Source organism: Cervus elaphus, chromosome 20, assembly GCF_910594005.1.
Source record: "Cervus elaphus chromosome 20, mCerEla1.1, whole genome shotgun sequence".
NCBI classification, from domain to species: domain Eukaryota; kingdom Metazoa; phylum Chordata; class Mammalia; order Artiodactyla; family Cervidae; genus Cervus; species Cervus elaphus.
The window spans coordinates 75,097,808-75,115,649 of NC_057834.1; positions in this window are offsets into that span (position 1 = coordinate 75,097,808).

The following is a 17,842-nucleotide window of genomic DNA, read 5'->3' on the forward strand; positions in this document are numbered from 1 at the left end:
ATTTTTGGACTAGATTGAATTGCTTTCCCTCTTTAGAAATGAAAGTCTCTCAGTCGTGTCTGACTCTTTGCGACTGCATGGACTGTCCAGAACCCATGGACTGCAGCCTGCCAGCCTCCTCTGTCCATGGAATTCTCCAGACAAGAATACTGGAGTGGGTAGCCATTCCCTTCTCCAAGGGATCCTCCCAACCCAGGAAGCAAACCTGGGTTTCCCTCATTAAAGGCGGATTTTTTACTGTCCAAGCCACCAGGGAAGCCTCGGTTCTTTAGAAGAGTCCATGACTAATCCATCATGTATTCCATCATGAGAGAAAGTCAAAAGTCAGAGGACAGTTTTGAAGGTCTTAATGGGTTTTGTGGCTCTCTAGTTGGTGGAGAAGAGAGTTGAGATGTTAGCAGAATAGACACACACTGACTGCGTTCCTACAAGCCGAGAGGCTTCCAAAGCAACATGAAGCTGTGCACCTAGTTTTGTTTCAGACATCAAACTTATGAGCTCAAATGATAAATATTTTTAATTTGTTTCAATATTATGATTTTTAATGTTTCACTTTTATTAATATCTTTCAAGCATTAAATTCTAGCCTTTTTAAAAAAATGCCTCTGGTCTTGGGTTTGATTCTTTTGGAAATCAACATTCACTTGTGTTCCATCATCAAACAAAACTGATAATCAAGTGTGTGACTGGAAGCCAACCAGCTAGGGTTTTTTTCCTTTCCTTTTTTTATTACACCACCAAAAAAATCATTTTCTTTAAATGAGTAAAAAAAAAAAAAAAGTAGTTTTAACAAGAGCAAATTTGCTCATAATTAGATGAACCAGTCTTATGTCTTCCAGCACTTGGAAGCATGAAATTCATCAGAACTCTCATAGCATTAATTAAACAGAATTTATGTTTTTTTAATAAAATGCTTCATGTTTTAGCTCCTTTATTCCTCCACGAAATGTGATTATGTGGGGGCTGAAGGGAATTCAGGTTAATATGTTGACACACTTAACAATGCAGGGTCAGGTTGCACAATACGCTTCACTGGTTTAGTTCACGACACCCCCTGACAGGGCCTAATCATCCCCTGCCCTAAAGGCAGAGGGAGAGAGAGGATTTTAATTACTGCTCTGTATGCAAGTTTGCCAGCATTAAATTGAGACATAATTAGGCCTCTGAATTTTAATAATTGTCCTAGCTAATTGGGCAGACAAGTACGTTATGCAGCATGGCGTGATTAGATAATTAGTATTTCCAAATGACAAAATTGGGCTCTTGATTACAAATTCTACATGAAGGGGGAAAAAGGTAGCAAGCAGAGCTTTACAAGTCTATTAAGGGAGAGTTTAGCGATGTTGGTAATTTAAAGTCTATTAGGAAGCAACATTTCATTCTCAGAGCCTGAGGTCTGGGACAAGGGCCTCTGGCCAGCTATGGCTCCTACTTACGGCTTCTCTCCAGGGAGCTCTGTTTTCCCTGGGGTCTGTTGCATCTACCCTATTCCTCCACCTCCACCCAAACTTGGCAGTCATCACTGACCTTGGGTAAGGTCTCTTTGGCTAGACACCAGATGGCAGGTGATAAGTCTGAAAAAGAAATCGTGGAATGTAGGGAGTGTAGAACAGAGAAAGAAAGGGTAATCTACCCAGGTCTGGTGTAAGTATCTATAGTGTCTTTCCTTTGCAAAGAGCTGTCATTTCATTCTTCTCCCAGAATTCACCACTCTCATCTAATCATCAGCTCCATCACAACCTTTTTGGTGGAAAATCCTAAATCAAAATCTTAAATGTTTGAGGTATGAAGTAAGTGCTTAATAAATATTAGCTCTTAAACTAACGACTTTGGAAGTTATCAGGTGGTTTGTAGAAGAAAGTTCTGGGTCTGGTGCTGGTACTCAAATGAGGCGAGGGTCTCCAGCCCCTTTGCTTTCTGAGAGAAGGGTGCAGTGCCCCATGTATGCTGGGGGAGACCCAACGGTAACAGCTGCACCTACACCTCGAATACCTAACCAGACTTCCTTTCTCCCCATTCTTTAGAGGTTGGAATTGCAGACAAGTACCCCCATGCAGAAATCATGGGGGCAGTTAACTTAAAAAAAAAAAAATGCAGAGTAAACTCTGCCTCCTACCCTGCCTGTGACTCACTCTCCATGTCACCTGATTGCCCACAGAGGCATACTAGAAACGCTTCTAGTTTCTAAATTTTTCTCACAACCATCAGTAGGCTGGGCTCTAGAGCTGTTTTTCAGGGAAGAGAACAACTGGATACAAACCAGAATCCTTCTTAAAAAATGATTGATAGGTGGTTGGTGGATGACACTGTGATGAAAGTTTGTTAGGGGAAACTCGAAAGTTCTGAATGTATTCATATATTCATATACATCACTGAGGATGACCAGGAGGAAAATAACATTGTCTTCATGGCTTGATCCAGTCAAGACAGCCTACCAGACGGAGTGAGAATTTCTTAAGACCTTCTCAGAACTAGTGCCATCTCATTTATGAATGATGGAAGCGTTCTGGCCGGGATTCCTATTCAGGATGCAGAGTTCTCTCCGTGGGTAATGTTTGTATCACCCTGGCATAATCTCTACAGTATATAACACTTAAATAACAGAGAGAGGAGGGCAACACCCTGAGATGTGAGGAAGAAAAGAGACAAGTATAGAATGAGAACATTTTGCTAGAAATTTAGAAGGAAAGAGTAAGACATTATTTTCCAGGATGGTGCCGAAAACGGGAAAACGGAGTGTGCGATCCTCATGCTTGAACTATATCTCACAATAATAAACTATCCCCTCTTGGGGCTTCGAGTCTCCCTGTTGCTCACAGGGACGCTGCTCCCCGGTCACAGGAGCAGCCAGAACTGGCGCTGAGCTCTCGCCCTCAGAGCACTTTTCAGATGCCAGGAGGAAACATCACCCTTGTAGGAGGGTGGGAGACGTAATTGTCTAAAGGACGAACCCTCCTCCATCCCTCAATGTTGGGGCTTCTTTCCCGCTCTTTTTGAAGAAGCACGTTTATGACTGATCGCTCAACACCTTGTTGGTTCTGACTGCAGAAAACACACCTTATAAATATACGATAACCATCCTGTAATAGAGAGTGTGACAATTTACTTCACAGTGCGTTTCGGGCTGCTAATTGATCGTTTCAGTCCAGGGACGATTTGGAATAAATTATAGCCATCAAAAGGATATCACAGCTCATTTTGGTGGAAGGATTTCCACGTCGCCTCGCGTTAGTCAGAGAGCCGATTGCTCCCGGCGGGCAGACAGGAGGGGAGGGAACCGGCCCAGGAAAGGAGTGGCGGGGTGGGATGAGGGGAGCAGGACTGGGCGGGGCCGAAGGGCCCGCTGGGCGGGCCCGGCGGGACGGGGCGGGGGCGGGGGCGATGGGCGGGGCCGACGGCGGCGCGCAGGCGGCGGCTGCAGGTCCGCGGCCGGACGGTAGAGGCCTCCCTTCCGAGGCGGCGGCGCGGATGCTACCTGCTGGCGCTCGGCACCCCGGCGCGAGCCTGCGCGTCTTTCCCGGCGAGGTCCCTACGCGGCGCGGCCGGGCCAGTCCCAGTGTGAGTATTCCCCCACGCGCTCCCCTCCTCCCGCAGGCGGTAGCGCCCGTTCATCTGAAGTGAGAGTTTCCGTCGGGCAGAGGAGCCGGGGTGCTCGCGTGAGCGGCATCTCACCTCCCGCTGGAGGCTTCCTGTCGGTGGGGTTCCCCGCGGGAGCGGGCGCGGTAACGTGGACCGCCGCTCTCTGGGCTCACGGAACCGGAGTAGCGAGGCGGAGAGGCGCCGCGGCGCCGTCGGGGGCTTTGTGTGTAGTTGGGGCCCACGGCTTCGGTAGCTCTGGTTCTCACGCCGCAGTTGGGGAAGGGCGCGTGCGGAGCGTCTCGGCCGCGGAGGGCGCCTCGCCCACCGGCACCTGCAGAAGAGGGCGAGGAGGGGACTGGCGGGTCGGCGCCAGGAGGTGCTGCCGAGGTCGCGAGGGCGGCGGGTCACGCGCCGTGGAAGGCGGCGAGAGCGCAGCTTGAAAACTCTGCCCCGGACGCGGAGGCCACGCCGAGCCGACCGGCCCAGGACCCCGCTCCGTCGGATCAGCTTCTCCAGCCCGCCCCGCAGGCCGCCGCGCCCTCGTTTCCATTTCGTTTCCCGCAAAATGTGCGGTCGCGTGGTGGTCGTGGAGAAGGGAAATCCTGTTCCTACCTAGAATTCAGCTTTGAAAAAAGTATTGTCCTATTTCTGTCGCAAGCACTTGCCAGTCTGGCCTTCTCCTCCCCCGCCCACGAGGCCTCCGGGCAACTTTCATTTTCTTTCTAAATTAAGTTAGTCCGTAAGAAAGATTGAGGCCCTTTGCTCACGTGTAGCCGACTCCACCCTCTATCCCCACCCCCCAGTTCGTGAGCTCAAAGTCTCTTCGTTTTTTAGTCTTCTGTCACGCTAATAAATTTTGTCAATCTAGGGCACGGATGGTTCCATGCAGGCGATCTTGACAGCAGTCATCATACCAAGCTATTATGAAGTGTGATGTCAGTTTGGAGGACGGATAATATATGTCAGTTCTTGACACTCTTATCTTACAAGGAAACATCTGAGACCATCAGTAAGAGGCATTTTAATTCACACACCAAAAATATTTTGTGTTTGGTTGACATCTCTCAAAATGCTGAAAGTAGCATTTATCATTTTGTAGGTATTTATCAATGTACTCACAAAAGCCCCCATAGGAAGGAGGAGGGTTTTGTCTTAGTCCTGTTCTATCACATAAACCAAGGAACAGAGAAGTGTGTCCTACCCAATAAATAGTCCTTATAAGCCAGTGATAGAGCTGTATTTATGAGACCAAGCATCTTCTAAAACTGGAATAATGGAAAAGGGAAGAAACTGGTTATGTTTATATCTCTGTTGTGAAAGATAATTGTCTGCTAGCTTAAATGAGAAACCTTATGCTTTTAGCACAAGTGCTGTGTGAAATGATCCATTTATCTCAGGTATGGAAGTCAGGTAAATTTTCTGTAAAACCCAGTCTTAATTATTACTTCAAAAGTATGGCTTGGGTCCTAATGAATGAATTCTGAAATCTAAAGCAGAATCTAAATCCAAATCTAAGCAGAAGCTTTAGGCTTGATATTATGTAATAGTCAGCAACTTTATTTATATGGACCAAATCCCATGGGAGTTAGTTTTATAATGAACTCTGCCTGTGTTCACCGAAGATACGGTTTTCTTTTCCTCAATTCATTAATTCAGTAACTATTCATTATACTTATAACCTGTCAACTTTGCCTTTGAACATGATCCCTATAGGCATATAATGCATAACTGTTGAAATGTAACTGAAATGTGGAAAATATGTATATCTTCTTCAGGCTTAAGGAATATTACTATAAAAGAGTTAAAAACCTGTGGCCTTTCATTCATATTAAAAATTGTATTGACTACTCTCAAGTAGTAAATTAAAAGAAGAAAAATTAGAAATCAGAAAGTTTTCTCCAGTCTGTGCCCTATTCACAATGCCATATTTTTTTTTCTCAAACTTTTCAAAACAAAGTTTAAAGGACCTGCATGATTGAATGGGTTTATGATGTTCTTTTAATAATTCTAGAATATGTAACTTTCCTTAAAAAGGCTTAATTTTTATGATGATATGCTGAACTGGCTCATGCTATGTGAGTGAAGCATTCTGTTTCCATTGTTGCCACTGTTGACACTTCATTCTGAAGCTCTTCACTTGGGTACTCTTCAGAACCTACAGCACATCTTGTTAAAAGTTTTGGAAGTGGGAAGTCATCATCCTTTAAAGCCTTTCTGTGCCCTGAAGACTGGGGTGATCAAGTCAGTGAATATAATTGGAGGTCAAAACAATTGTAAAGACTATTAGATGTCTTTCTTGAGTAGTTTTTAAACTATTCTAATGTCATTATATAAATGTAGTTTGAACATTGGTAGCACCACTGGAATAAAAGTAGCTGCCAAGGGAAAGCTTTGAGAAAACTGGACATTTGGAGCTTACAGCATCTCTTTGATTATCAACAAATTATTAATCTAAGAATCATGTACATGTCTAGTACAATGGAATGCAGTATAAGTAGTAGTAACGTTAGGCGCTCAGTCGTGTCTGACTTTGCAATCCCACAGACTGTAGCCTGCCGGGTTTCTCTGTCTATGGGATCCTCCAGACAAGAATACTGGAGTGGTTTGCCATTCCCTTCTCCAGAGGCTCTTCCCAACCCAGGAATTGAACCCAGCTCTCCTGCATTGCAGGCAGATTCTTGACCATCTTGAGCTACAGGGAAGTCCATTGGAATGCAGTATAGAGACACCTTATTTCAGAAAGCTTTATTGTTAAGAATTTGATCTAGATTTTATAAGAGCTCAATTTTGCTGCTATGATTTTAGAAGCTGTTAAATTCTGGAATATGGGATTCGGTAGGAAAAATCCAAGATGGGCTAAAATCAGAATTACCCTATATACTTCTCTGGGCTTCCCAGGTGGCGCTAGTGGTAAACAACCTGCCTGCCAGTGCAGATGTAAGAGAAGTGGGTTTGATCCCTGGGTTGGGAAAATCCCCTGGAGTAGGAAATGGCAACCCACTTCAGTATTCTTGCCTGGAGGATCCCATGGATAGAGGAACCTGGCAGGCTACAGTCCATAGAGTTGCACAGAGTCAGATACAACTGAAACTAGCATTACACACATACATATACTTCTCTAAATTTGGTGCCCCACATTCCTTGAAATATAGGAATCACACTCAGTTAAGAAATCAAACTTAACCTGTATTCTATTTAGTGAGCAAGACATTTACCACAATAAAAAAAAAGAAAAACCTCAGTGATTCTTCAACTGTAGGTGAAGTCTAACTTGTAGGTCGAAACATTTGTCTTCTTTAAGTAGATGGTTGTGAATAGAGACCCAAAGTATGTATACACACACACACACACATATATAGTGGAACCAATGTGTGCTAAAAATATGCTATGTGCTGTGCAAAATACAGAGTCATGAAACCCCTTACTCTGACTTTAAATTCTTATGATAGTCATGACCAGAATATGGGAGATGGGGTAGAAAGACACTCAAGGAAAAGAGAGGTGGAGATGGGAAGAGGTGGGTCATGGGACTTTTGAATCATAATTAATTGAATTCACTTAAGAGACGTCCTTTCCAAAAACCACTGGCAAATAATTTAAACTCTGAGGAATAATTCAAATTCAATACCAGCTGAGACTGTATGGAGAACCAAGAAAAGCAGAAAGAATGTAATTAGGTGAATAGGAATTTTTCTAAGGATTCAGATCTAATATCTTTAGTATTATATAGAGGGCCACAGGATCATTAGTGATTAGCAGGGATCCAGACTGTAATGATCAGGAGAGATCAAGACCAGAGGACAAAGATGAAAGAGTCCTCCTGCTTAAACTGAATGTTGCAAATGCTGATGGAACTTACAGAGAGAAGGTCAACCAGCAGACAAAGAAATAGGGCAACAGTGCCAAGTCGTCAAGTATGTTCCTCTCTTTCACCCCAGAGTTCGATTGGATATGGGGATTAACCAAGCTTGAGCTGAGACAAAAAGAATATCTTTATTTCAGCCATTTATGAGATCTGGAACTTTGAGTTTTGTCTGCTTTGATGAGTTTGGTTATTGCTTAGAAATTAGGGAAGGGGACCTGCTGGGCTCTGGATGTCAGAGATATACCCAACTAAAAGGTCAGTAGACAAGGTGGAGAGATCCAGTTCTGGATTTTTTCTGGGGAAAAGACTGTCTACTAGTAGACAAAACAACTCCTAAATTTTATGTTACAAGTACCAAGAAGTATCAGGTACCCAGCAAATACTCAAAATATTCTATAGATTTAAAGAACCATCCAGGTATTTCTTAGTTTGAATCTAAATGTTAAATTTTGTATATAGTGTTTATAGTTTCAGGATTGGAGTGGAGGACTTTCCGTATGGCCATTTTTTAAAAAGTCTGGTTAGTATAGCTTGAGGCCCATCTCTTTCAGATAGAGAGGTTACTGGTTTTAGATTTGTAGAATTCACATGGATCAAGAATATAGAAATGACGGGAAGTCGCCCTGAGAATTGGGAAATACCATATGGTAGAAAGTATCCTGGACTAGGAGTAGGAACTAGGTTTATCATGTACCAGTTGTGTTACTTGAGGCAAATTTTCATTTTCTCATAGGCAAAATGTATATAGTACATTTATTTCAAGGGTGGTTTTGAGCCTTATCTGAGATGAAATAAATGGAAGGACTGGGGTTATTAAATGCTGTGCGTGTGCAAGCTTTTGTGTGCTACAACATGGGTTTTGTAGGTCAAGGTAAGGGTTGTTAAGCTGTCCAGATATTTAAAACCAAAATGTAAGTGAAGATGGAAACCTATCTTTGGGAATTTAGGAGAACAGACTAGTTTTCACATGAATACTAGAGAACAGTGAATCATAGTCATCATTCCCCCTTTTCTCAAATTTATAGGAAGTACCTGTTGCCTTCCTAAGAGGTTTTCTTTTTTGTTTGTTTGTTTGTTTGTTTGGACCTGTTGGAAGTAAAGAAACCTGTTAGCTTGCTTGGTGCTATCAAGTCCAGATCTTCAGCACTGGCAGTGAAGCCACAGTCTCCATGTGGGGAAAAGTAGCCAAGCGTCCAGGCCTTGATTCTTGTACTCTTAGAAGTTCTTTTCTTAGAGAGTTTATGAATCCCTGTTGCCACCTACATGTCTTAGAAGAAAGCAGGCAAGAAACTAGATGGAGTGCCATGTATTGGTCAACTGTGAGTATTTTTTGCAATTGTGGTTCTTCCCACAGCAGCAGGCCATTAGAAAAGTTCTCTCTCTGATTTTCTCCTGTGTCTTTAAAAGGTAGAAGCTTGCTTGGGACAGGGTAGTCTGCCTCATGAGGCTGCAAAGAGTCGGACGTGACTGAGCACACACACACATCTCAGAGAAACACCAATACAGATACAGACGGTGGTGGCGCTGGCTCCCACCACCCAGGGGCGGGGAGCAGGGGCGAATAGAAGGGGTGGCTTGGGATGGATACACTCATTCTTTCTTCTCTTGAGTTTCAGAGTCTGCCGTACTAAAGAGGAAAACAGTGCCCTTACCTTAAGACGTGGTTAGAGGGTATTTTCTAGAGGTTTACTGAGGATCCTCCACACATCGACACTTCATTAATTCATGTTGTGTGAAACAAAATGTGTTTGAGCCACTACATTGTATTGGTTAAGGAAAAAAAACATTTGATTCAGATGGCTGTGTTTGAACCTCACATCTGCCACTTCTTGCTGAGTGGCTTGGGCAAGTTTCTTAATCTCTCTGAACCCTGAGCACCAGTTTACGTGCAAAAGGACAATAATAACAGTGTCTGCTTTTTAGGGTTATTGTGCATGAAGGTGTTCAACAAATGGAAGCTATATCATTAGGCTCTGGAGAGTGAGGAAGATAAAGAAATATTAGGCAAATTCCCCTCTTCAGGGAGCTTACAGTATGGTTGGAAGGGACTGTGTAAATGAAAACTGACCTAACAGTACAGGGCAGAGAATAGGAGTGCCAAGTAAAAGCTGCAGATAATGAAGGGTTCAGCAGACTGCCAAGGACTAGGATGATGGTGAAAGATTTCAAGATAGAGGTGGAAATTTCTCTCTGGGATTTGTAGGCTGGGATTCAGATATGTATACTGGAGTTGAGAAGGTGTCCCAGAGGGCAAGGAGAACACACAGTACTGCAGGGGTGAGAGTATGTCAAATGGAAAGTAAACCAGTTTTTAAGCCAGACAGGGAAGCCTAAGAATCCTGTCTCTGCTGAGATCTTAGTTGGACAAGTACCTTAATTTCTTTACTCTCAGTTTCTCCAGTCCTAAAATGGGTACAGTCATATCTCATTAAATTGAAGGGAAATTAGAGAATGTTTGTAAGGCCTAACATGTGCTTGCCGCCTCACAAGTATTCAATAAAATGAAGATAATTCATGTGGTGTTTTCAGGGGACAACAGAGGATCTGTCTTCCTGAAGAGCTGTCTTGCTGGTGTAAGCTAGTACTGGAAAACAAGTCAGAAAAGGCCAGTTAGTGCCTATGGGCAGAGTGGAGAGGAGGCTTGAAGGCCGATTTAAGGAGCTGGGTGGGGTTATTATATACTGTCAGCGCTCTTGAGGCTTTTGAGTGCCTTAATTAGGAGAAATTAATCTCAAGGCACTCTGACGGCTGTTTTGGAGGAAGGAAGAAATTCATGCATCTGTAAGCTAGGAAGTGTCTAGATTAGGATAGTGGTAAGGTTATTAGTGGCTTTCCTGATGGCTCAGTCGTAAAGAATTCTTCTACCAATGTAGGAGACTCAGGTTCAATCTCTGGGTGGGAAAGATCCCCTGGAGAAGGAAATGGCTTCCCACTCCAGTATTCCTGCCTTGGAAATCCCATGGACAGAGGAGCCTGGCAGGCTACAGTCCATAGGGTCACAAAAGAGTCAGACATGACTTAGTGACTGAACAAGAACAAAGGTTATTAGACCAGGTTGATGTGGTCTCTTTAAAGTTTCTTTTGTAAAAGGAGATTAGAGTTCAGTAGTTTTCCAGAATAAAATCAGTATAGGTCCACAGCTTTGGAAAATAGAACTCACTCAATATCCAGAGACTGTAGAAGGTGGGAAGTAACTTTAATGCTAAATAAATGCTAGAACTTGCTTCAGCTTATGAAATAGTCCTTTTTAAAGAAACTTTCCTTTTCCTGTTAATGCACATATGTGTGTGCCTATCACTGGTTTTCAGGAAAACACAGTGTAGATCATTTATAATTGTTTGGTGTTTGAGGTTAGGGTTGAGTACCAAGTAGCATTGGGTCAAATGGGGAGGAGCCTGCAGCAAAGTAGTAATTTGATGACTTTATTTGGTGACAGTGTGACTTGGATGAGAAAATACTGTCTTCTCCCTTGGGTTTAGAAGTGATTTAATTAAAAACACAAACCTAGGAAATGGTTTTGGATACTAGTGAATTCATTTATGTTGTCTCTCTCACCACTCTTTTCTGTCCCTAATAGTTCTGTAATGGGAGAATATATAGTGGATAACTGTATTTCTAAAGAAAGTCACACTGATTATATGGAACCCATTTTTAAAATGTGAGAAAATTGAAACTGTTCAGTGGTAGACCTTAAACATGTAGGAAAGGATGACTGACCTCTGCTGGTTTCCGGAATTTTGCTGTTCTCTCATTTGGCTATAAGGGCAACCTGTTGCTTATAACTCTGGGGTATCTGGGGTGTCACAGTAGTTAACTGTGACTATGCACTGCTGCCTTCAGAAGGAGGGTGCACGTGTAAGGGGCCTGTGTGCAGTGGTGGGTGGGAAGGCAGGCCTTGTGGGGTTAGAGGCAGAGCAGGCTGTCCTGATGTTCTGAGCAGAGGGATAAAGTGTATTTCATTTCTCATCCCCTGACTTTACTGAAATCTGCTGTGAAACGGGGGGGGGGGGGGGGGGAGGGGGGGGTAGAAAGAAAGCATGATGCTGTAAGGTTATTAAGATGTCAGCATGCAGATTATATCTGACTCTTGACACTCCTTTTCACTCCATCCTGGAAACAGAAGGCTATGTAAGAAACCTGTTCCAAGAGAAGGAAGGGGAGAAAGCAAAAGACATCTTCCTACTTTTTAATGAAAGAGTTTTTGAGTATACATCAATTTTGGATTTCTGGTGTCCGTTTTACCCTAAATAGACCATCCAAAGAAGCTCCTGGCTGAAATCCTGGCTAGGGGCTTCAGATCAGGGGCAGGTGGCCTTGGGCAGGGGGTCTTCAGGGTGCTCCTGGCATTAATTTTGCTGAAAAGAGCCTCACAAGAGACCCAGTCTCCCGTCCTGCATGAGTGGCAGGCACTGGGCCTTGGAGAGGGCCTCCATGCAAATTTCAGTCTTGCCCCCTCCTCCAACCCCTCTGTCTTCTGCTCCTGCAGTGGGACCTCTCTTTCTCCCTCTTCCCTCTTTTTTCAATTAAATGAATTAATTACCAGGCATTTAACTTTAATTTTTTTTAACCAGACTCTTTCATTATGCCTGGAGTTGTTGCTGAGCGGCAAAGGAAGTAATAACATTCGCAGTGAGGGGCAAATCCTGTTAATGAACAAATTAAAGTTCAAACAGTGATTCAAGTTCACAACCTCTCTGTGGCTCTTCTCTTTAATAAGAGTTATACATGTTACTTTCCTCGCTCTTTTCTCCCTTTTATTACTTTTTAAGCTTTTCATCAACACTGCTGGGGCATATTTGAGGCTCCCAACCTTTCAGCCCTGACAAGGACTCGAGCAGTTATAATCCCATCTTAATTTGGCAACTTTTGTAAAACACATAAAGGGCCCAGGGTCACCTTTGGTCGCCAGAGCCCTGCGTGACCCTCTAGTTTTCACCCCTGCCAGGGCTTCCGTGGACTGCTTCTCTGGATCTGGTTTTCTCTCCTCTCTTGCACTTAGAGTCTGACTCAACTTCCCTCCCTGAGGCACAGCCTGCAGGGAGGGCCAGAGAGTGTCCGCAGCCCTCCCACTCTCGGTTCCCTCTGCAGTCAGCCTCTCCACGTGACCCCGACAAAGGGAAGGTGGGGGGCGGGGGAGGAGCCTCTGGACTAAAAGCTGAGAACCTCTACGGAGAAAGGCGTTTGGGGTAGGAAGGATGCCTGACCCCTTCCCCACCACCACTGTCACCAAACGCTGCTCGCCTGGCTGAGGGGACCTTGCCTGAAATGGCGCGGGAAGGCCCCAGGCCCCTTGCCCTTTGATGGACTGGCCAGGGCCTAACAGGAAGGGGGAAGGAGTCAGGGAGGCGTTAGGTGCCCGCCTACTCCTTCCCACTCTATTCTTCCAAAATGTGAATTTCGTGGGGGTCTTCTCCACATCCCTGCTTGGCTTCTCACCACCATCCCCTGAGCATAGCTTGATATAATCACCATGACAACTGCAATCTAGAAGCATACACATAATAGAGATGAAATAGACAAAAGATTAGCATGCCATGAAAAGTACAATAAGTTTCTTATTTAGCATTTAGATAACTATCTTTCCTTCGGAGCAAGCTTCAAAGTTGAAGCCAGTTTAGACCAAGAGGATTAATTCTTTCTCCCACATGCTTCATTGAATCTCTCATTACCAAACTTTGTCTGTATTGATGTAAGATTTGATTGAAGATTAGAGCATTTAGCAAATCTTGCTTTTCTGCATGTATCAGGTCCTTTCAAGCAGGGATCGCAGTGCCCAGTGGTCAATACCCTTACTTTTATCCAGTGTCTGCTTCATTTAAACTTAATCAACTCCATCAATGAACTGGAACAGGGAAACGTCCCTGCGGTAAGAATGTTGTGCTTTTGTGGGATAATTCTTTGCTCTTTCCCGATCCGTTGGCGTTAAACCTAAAATTGCACTATGATGAACTTTTTTTTTTTAATCAATATGATAATGACAATTGGGCCTGAATGCTCTGGTAGGACTTAGAGTAGACCAGGATCTGGCCTCCATTACTAAAACAACTTCTGGTCCTGCGATAGTCTTCCACCTTTTGTGTGGCTTTAATACCTTTTCTTCCCTGACATTGAATATTGCTCAAGCTGGAAAATGATGCATCTTTGTAGAGAAGGCTCATATGTCACAGCCAGAAAGTGAAGCAGACCGATTGGTTGTGTGAATTATCTGACTTGCTGCAGTGAATTATTTGCACTGTTTCCCTACCTAGTCAACAAGTTCCTGAGGTATAGTAGAGATCAATCAAAACTGACAGCCCGCGTGTGAAGGCTTTACTGTGTAAATCTGGCGCACTCATCCTGGCCATGCCGGCCCTGGCATCTGTATATCATTTTTATACTGCTACCAGTAGAGCAATTTCAAAAGTATTTGCAAGGAAAATGCGTGTCCCCATCTGTTCCTGGAAGCATAAATGTGCCACCTTCGGAGGGTTTTCACTGGTAATCATATCTTTAATGATCAACAGACTAGTGATATATACTTTTCCATAAAATGGGGTTTTCTTCACTTTATTGTGATTGGCTAGAATAAATAGCTTTTCCATATGTTAGAGAGATAAAATATAAGATTAGCAGAGGTCGTTTGTTGGATAGTAAACAAAAGAAACAATTCAATCCAAATAATCTTTGAAAAGAAGCAATGACAAAGTTAAGTTGCAATAACAGAGCATCTGGGGCCCCACATCAGAAAACAGACCTTGTTCCTCCTTGGAATAGGAGCCGTTTAAGAGCAGAAACTCAGAGTCTTCTAGAGGACTCTGGTGACTTATTCTCAGAGGCAGGGAGGGAAGGATCAGGGTAAGGAGGAGAGGCTAGACTAATACTTACTTGTTTATTTCTGTTTTAAGGTTGTATCTCCTTTCCCTTACCTGCTATTTGCCTGCCTTCACTGAAGCAAGCGCCCTGGGTAAGTTGGTGGGTGATGTGTTCAGAAAGCAGGAAAGTGTCACCCTCCAGAATTTCTCTTCAGGCCTACAGGGGATGAGGATTGTTCATGTACTTGAACAGTTGGCTTCCTCCTTGGGAGATTCTCTTCTCCCATAGAAAGGGGTGGCCTCTGAAGGTGGGCAGATTGCTGGCCTTTGAAATTCCAAAGCCATGCAGAAGACACCTCAAGATTGCCAAACCCACCAGAAATACTCCTCCCCCCGCCCAAGTGTTCTTAGTAATCAGTCCCACCTGTATAGGTTACAGTCTGAAGATACAAGCAGGTGCTAACCATCACCTCGCCTACCCACATACATACATTCACACAGGTGTTCTCCACTCAGAGCCCAAGAGCACTGCCCCAGCCCCAACCTTTTTTTTTCTTCCAGATGCAGATACTCCTAGTCTTCGGCAAAAGTTGGAAGTGTCTCCTCCAGCTGTCTGTCCAGAAGTTGCAACTGCCTGCTCAGGAATCTAATTCTGTTGTTTCCCGAATTCAGAGAGAACCTCCTATTTTGTGAAAGACTGATGTTAGTTGTAGGATACCTGAATCTAAACGATGTCTATGTTTTCAGCCTTTGAGCTTCTAGAAGATAGGTGTAGAGCTACTGAGACCTGTTTTCTACAAGTCAAGTATTGAGAATGAGAAGTTGAGGTGGAGGGGATGTTCTCTGTATGCATTGAGACCAGGACCAGTTAGCACATTAATCTTAAACTGGTTCTTTACTCTTTACAGTTATGTATTGTTACTGACCTTTTCCCCCTGGGGATAATGGGAGAAAAGCTCTGTCTTTTCTGTATATCTTACCCCTTGTCTCATGTTCCATAGAAATTTTTGCTCTCTGCAAATGCCTGCTTCTCTCACTGCAGCAGTAGTGTGTGGGTATTAGTTTCAAAGTGGGAAATGTTTTTTTCAGGCTGATCCCAAGGAGGAAGTCTCTCTTAGCATCTTAAATCCAACTCGTGTTAATTTCCTCATCCCAGTGAGGTTTGGAACAAATGACAGGACAATAGAAAAACAGCTTACCCCAAACCTATGGCCAAAGGAAAAGGGAAATCCACTGTCAAAAGGTTTTCTTCTCAAATTTCTCCTTAATTTTAGAAACAGAATCTTATAGGCTGGGTTGCATGTAGACAGTCATAGGCTATATAAAAGATCTACAAATTGATCACACTTTGCCTGCTCTGAAATCAGACTTACTGTAGTATTGCAATTACGATTAAAAGGGAAGTTACATGTGTGGTTTCCACACTGCATGTGATACACTGCAGATCCTCTGTGAATTTGCTTGCCACAAGGAAATCCTGGCATGAGTAGTATATGAGGCATATTTTACACTCAATTTAGAATATTGTACTTCCTGATTTCCAGGAGTTTGAAACCCATTTTGCATTGAATTTCTAGGTTTTCATAAAATGAAGTAATAAACCTCACCAACTGATTTTCTGTGGAAGAAAGAAATGTGATGTTTGCGCCTTCTCTTGTCCAGGAGGACAGAGCTCTCACTACTACAGTTGGGCTATTTCCCACTGCACACTTGTGTACGCAGGAGTCCTGTCTAACCCACAAGACTGCCAGGAACACTGTCACCCACCCCAGAGCAGGAGACATCTGCAGGGGCTCGTGTTGGTTGAGGCTCTGAATCATAGAACTGCAGGCGTCTAGAGTTTTCCTAAACCTGGATTGGAGAGCCATTTGCAGCATATAGTCCTGTGCTGCTTCAGAGCCACAGACCTTGTACACATGCACATTCGTAGCAGAGGTGGAAGTCTTGGCAACTGTTGAACAAAGATTTTAAAATTTAAAAACAAACATACCGTGTTCAGGGTGAAAATTACCCGCACTGACAATGCTCTTTCCTGCCACAGTCTCAGTGCCACCAGGCAGCCTCCTCAGTCTGGTGTTTCACAGAAAATATACTTAATTACAGATGAGCTACTGGGTGCCTGTGTGTAACAATCTTTTTTCTTAATCAGTTTTATGAAAACAAAAAAACTATCCCACCTTAGAAGAAAATATTGAACCTAAAACTTTCAGATATTTGAAAACATATGGGTATATTCTGCCTCATGATTATAAAAATGCTCAAGTATATAATAGTAATTGTTTTTTTAGATGTGCCTTAACAAGGCAGAGATGGGCAGGCAGTATGGTATTTTGGAAAGAAATTCAGTTTTTTAGAATAAGTCATTTCTTAAATGACTTAAGACAAAATGAACTTTCAAAATTTTGATTGACAATCTTTAAGTTTAAATTACCAATAAAATACCACCTGAATCTTAAAAATGCCAAGGTATGTAAAGTTATCAGAAAATGAAATTTTGGGGGGAAACTGAAGTCTTTTGTTCTCCTTCACTCTAACCAGCATGTGGTAATACTTTTATTGGGGATTTTCATCTTCTTCAGAAGGAAATAGCAGGAAAACAGCTTGTATAGTTAATAACCTCAGTCTAAAGACTGTTATTTCCAGGCAAAATTTTTAGTTACCCTGGTCTGTGACCAGTGTTAAGGGATGTGTTTTCTTTTGGGGTGAGAACAACTAGGTTAAGATCTGGAGAAGACGCTGACTTTTCCCTGTGGGGGAAGGGCGGGGAGAAAGGAAGCAAAAATAGTTTTACTGGGCAGCCTAAGGACTGCTTCAGGCACCATCTAGGAATTTGGACTTCTAGGCAGTCTGCTTCTGTCAGCCCATCTGATACCAGTCTTGGAGCAGTCACCCTGGGAGTGGTTGCGGGTGGTCCCTAACTGATCCCGGTCTCTGCTGCCTCGGCCCAGTCGACTTTCGCCCGAAGACTTAAGGTACAGCCGTCCTGGGTTCCCCTCCCCCACCCGCACAGACGCCGAGGGACGCGACAGCTGGTCCAGGACGCCCTCTGGTCACCCGGGAGCGGGACGATGCCGGCGCTCCGGGCTTTCAGGAGCCGGGTTTAGGCGCCTTCCACCCGCCGCGCCGTTGGACTAAGGGGCAGGTCAGCCGGAGGGCTCTCAGCCTTGGCCCCCGGGCACACGACCCGGGTAGCGCCCGCGCGCCGCCCGCGGCTGACGCCAGACCTGCAGCGCCTCGGCCCGACGCCTCCCGGCGAGCCTGGCGCGACGGCCAGACCCCGGGACACCTGCCCAGGCGGGGTCGGGTCGCCTGTCTGCACGGGAGGTGGGCTTGAGAGCGCAGGCGGGTCGCCAGCGACCACTAGCCGCTGGTCAACCTCGAGGCAGACTCGGGGAAGTGGGTCAAATACGGCCTGCGCCCCACTTGTCCGCCACCGGCCCCTTCTCTGTCCCGGGAGAACCGCTCTGCGGACGCAGGCGCGGGGCTGAGAGCCCCGGGCGACCGGGGGGGTCGGGGGAGGTCTGACTCTGCGGTCAGGGCCTTGCCCCTGAGAGCGGGACGGGAGCCTCCGCGGCGTCCAGCGGCTCTCCCTCAGATACCCGTCCCC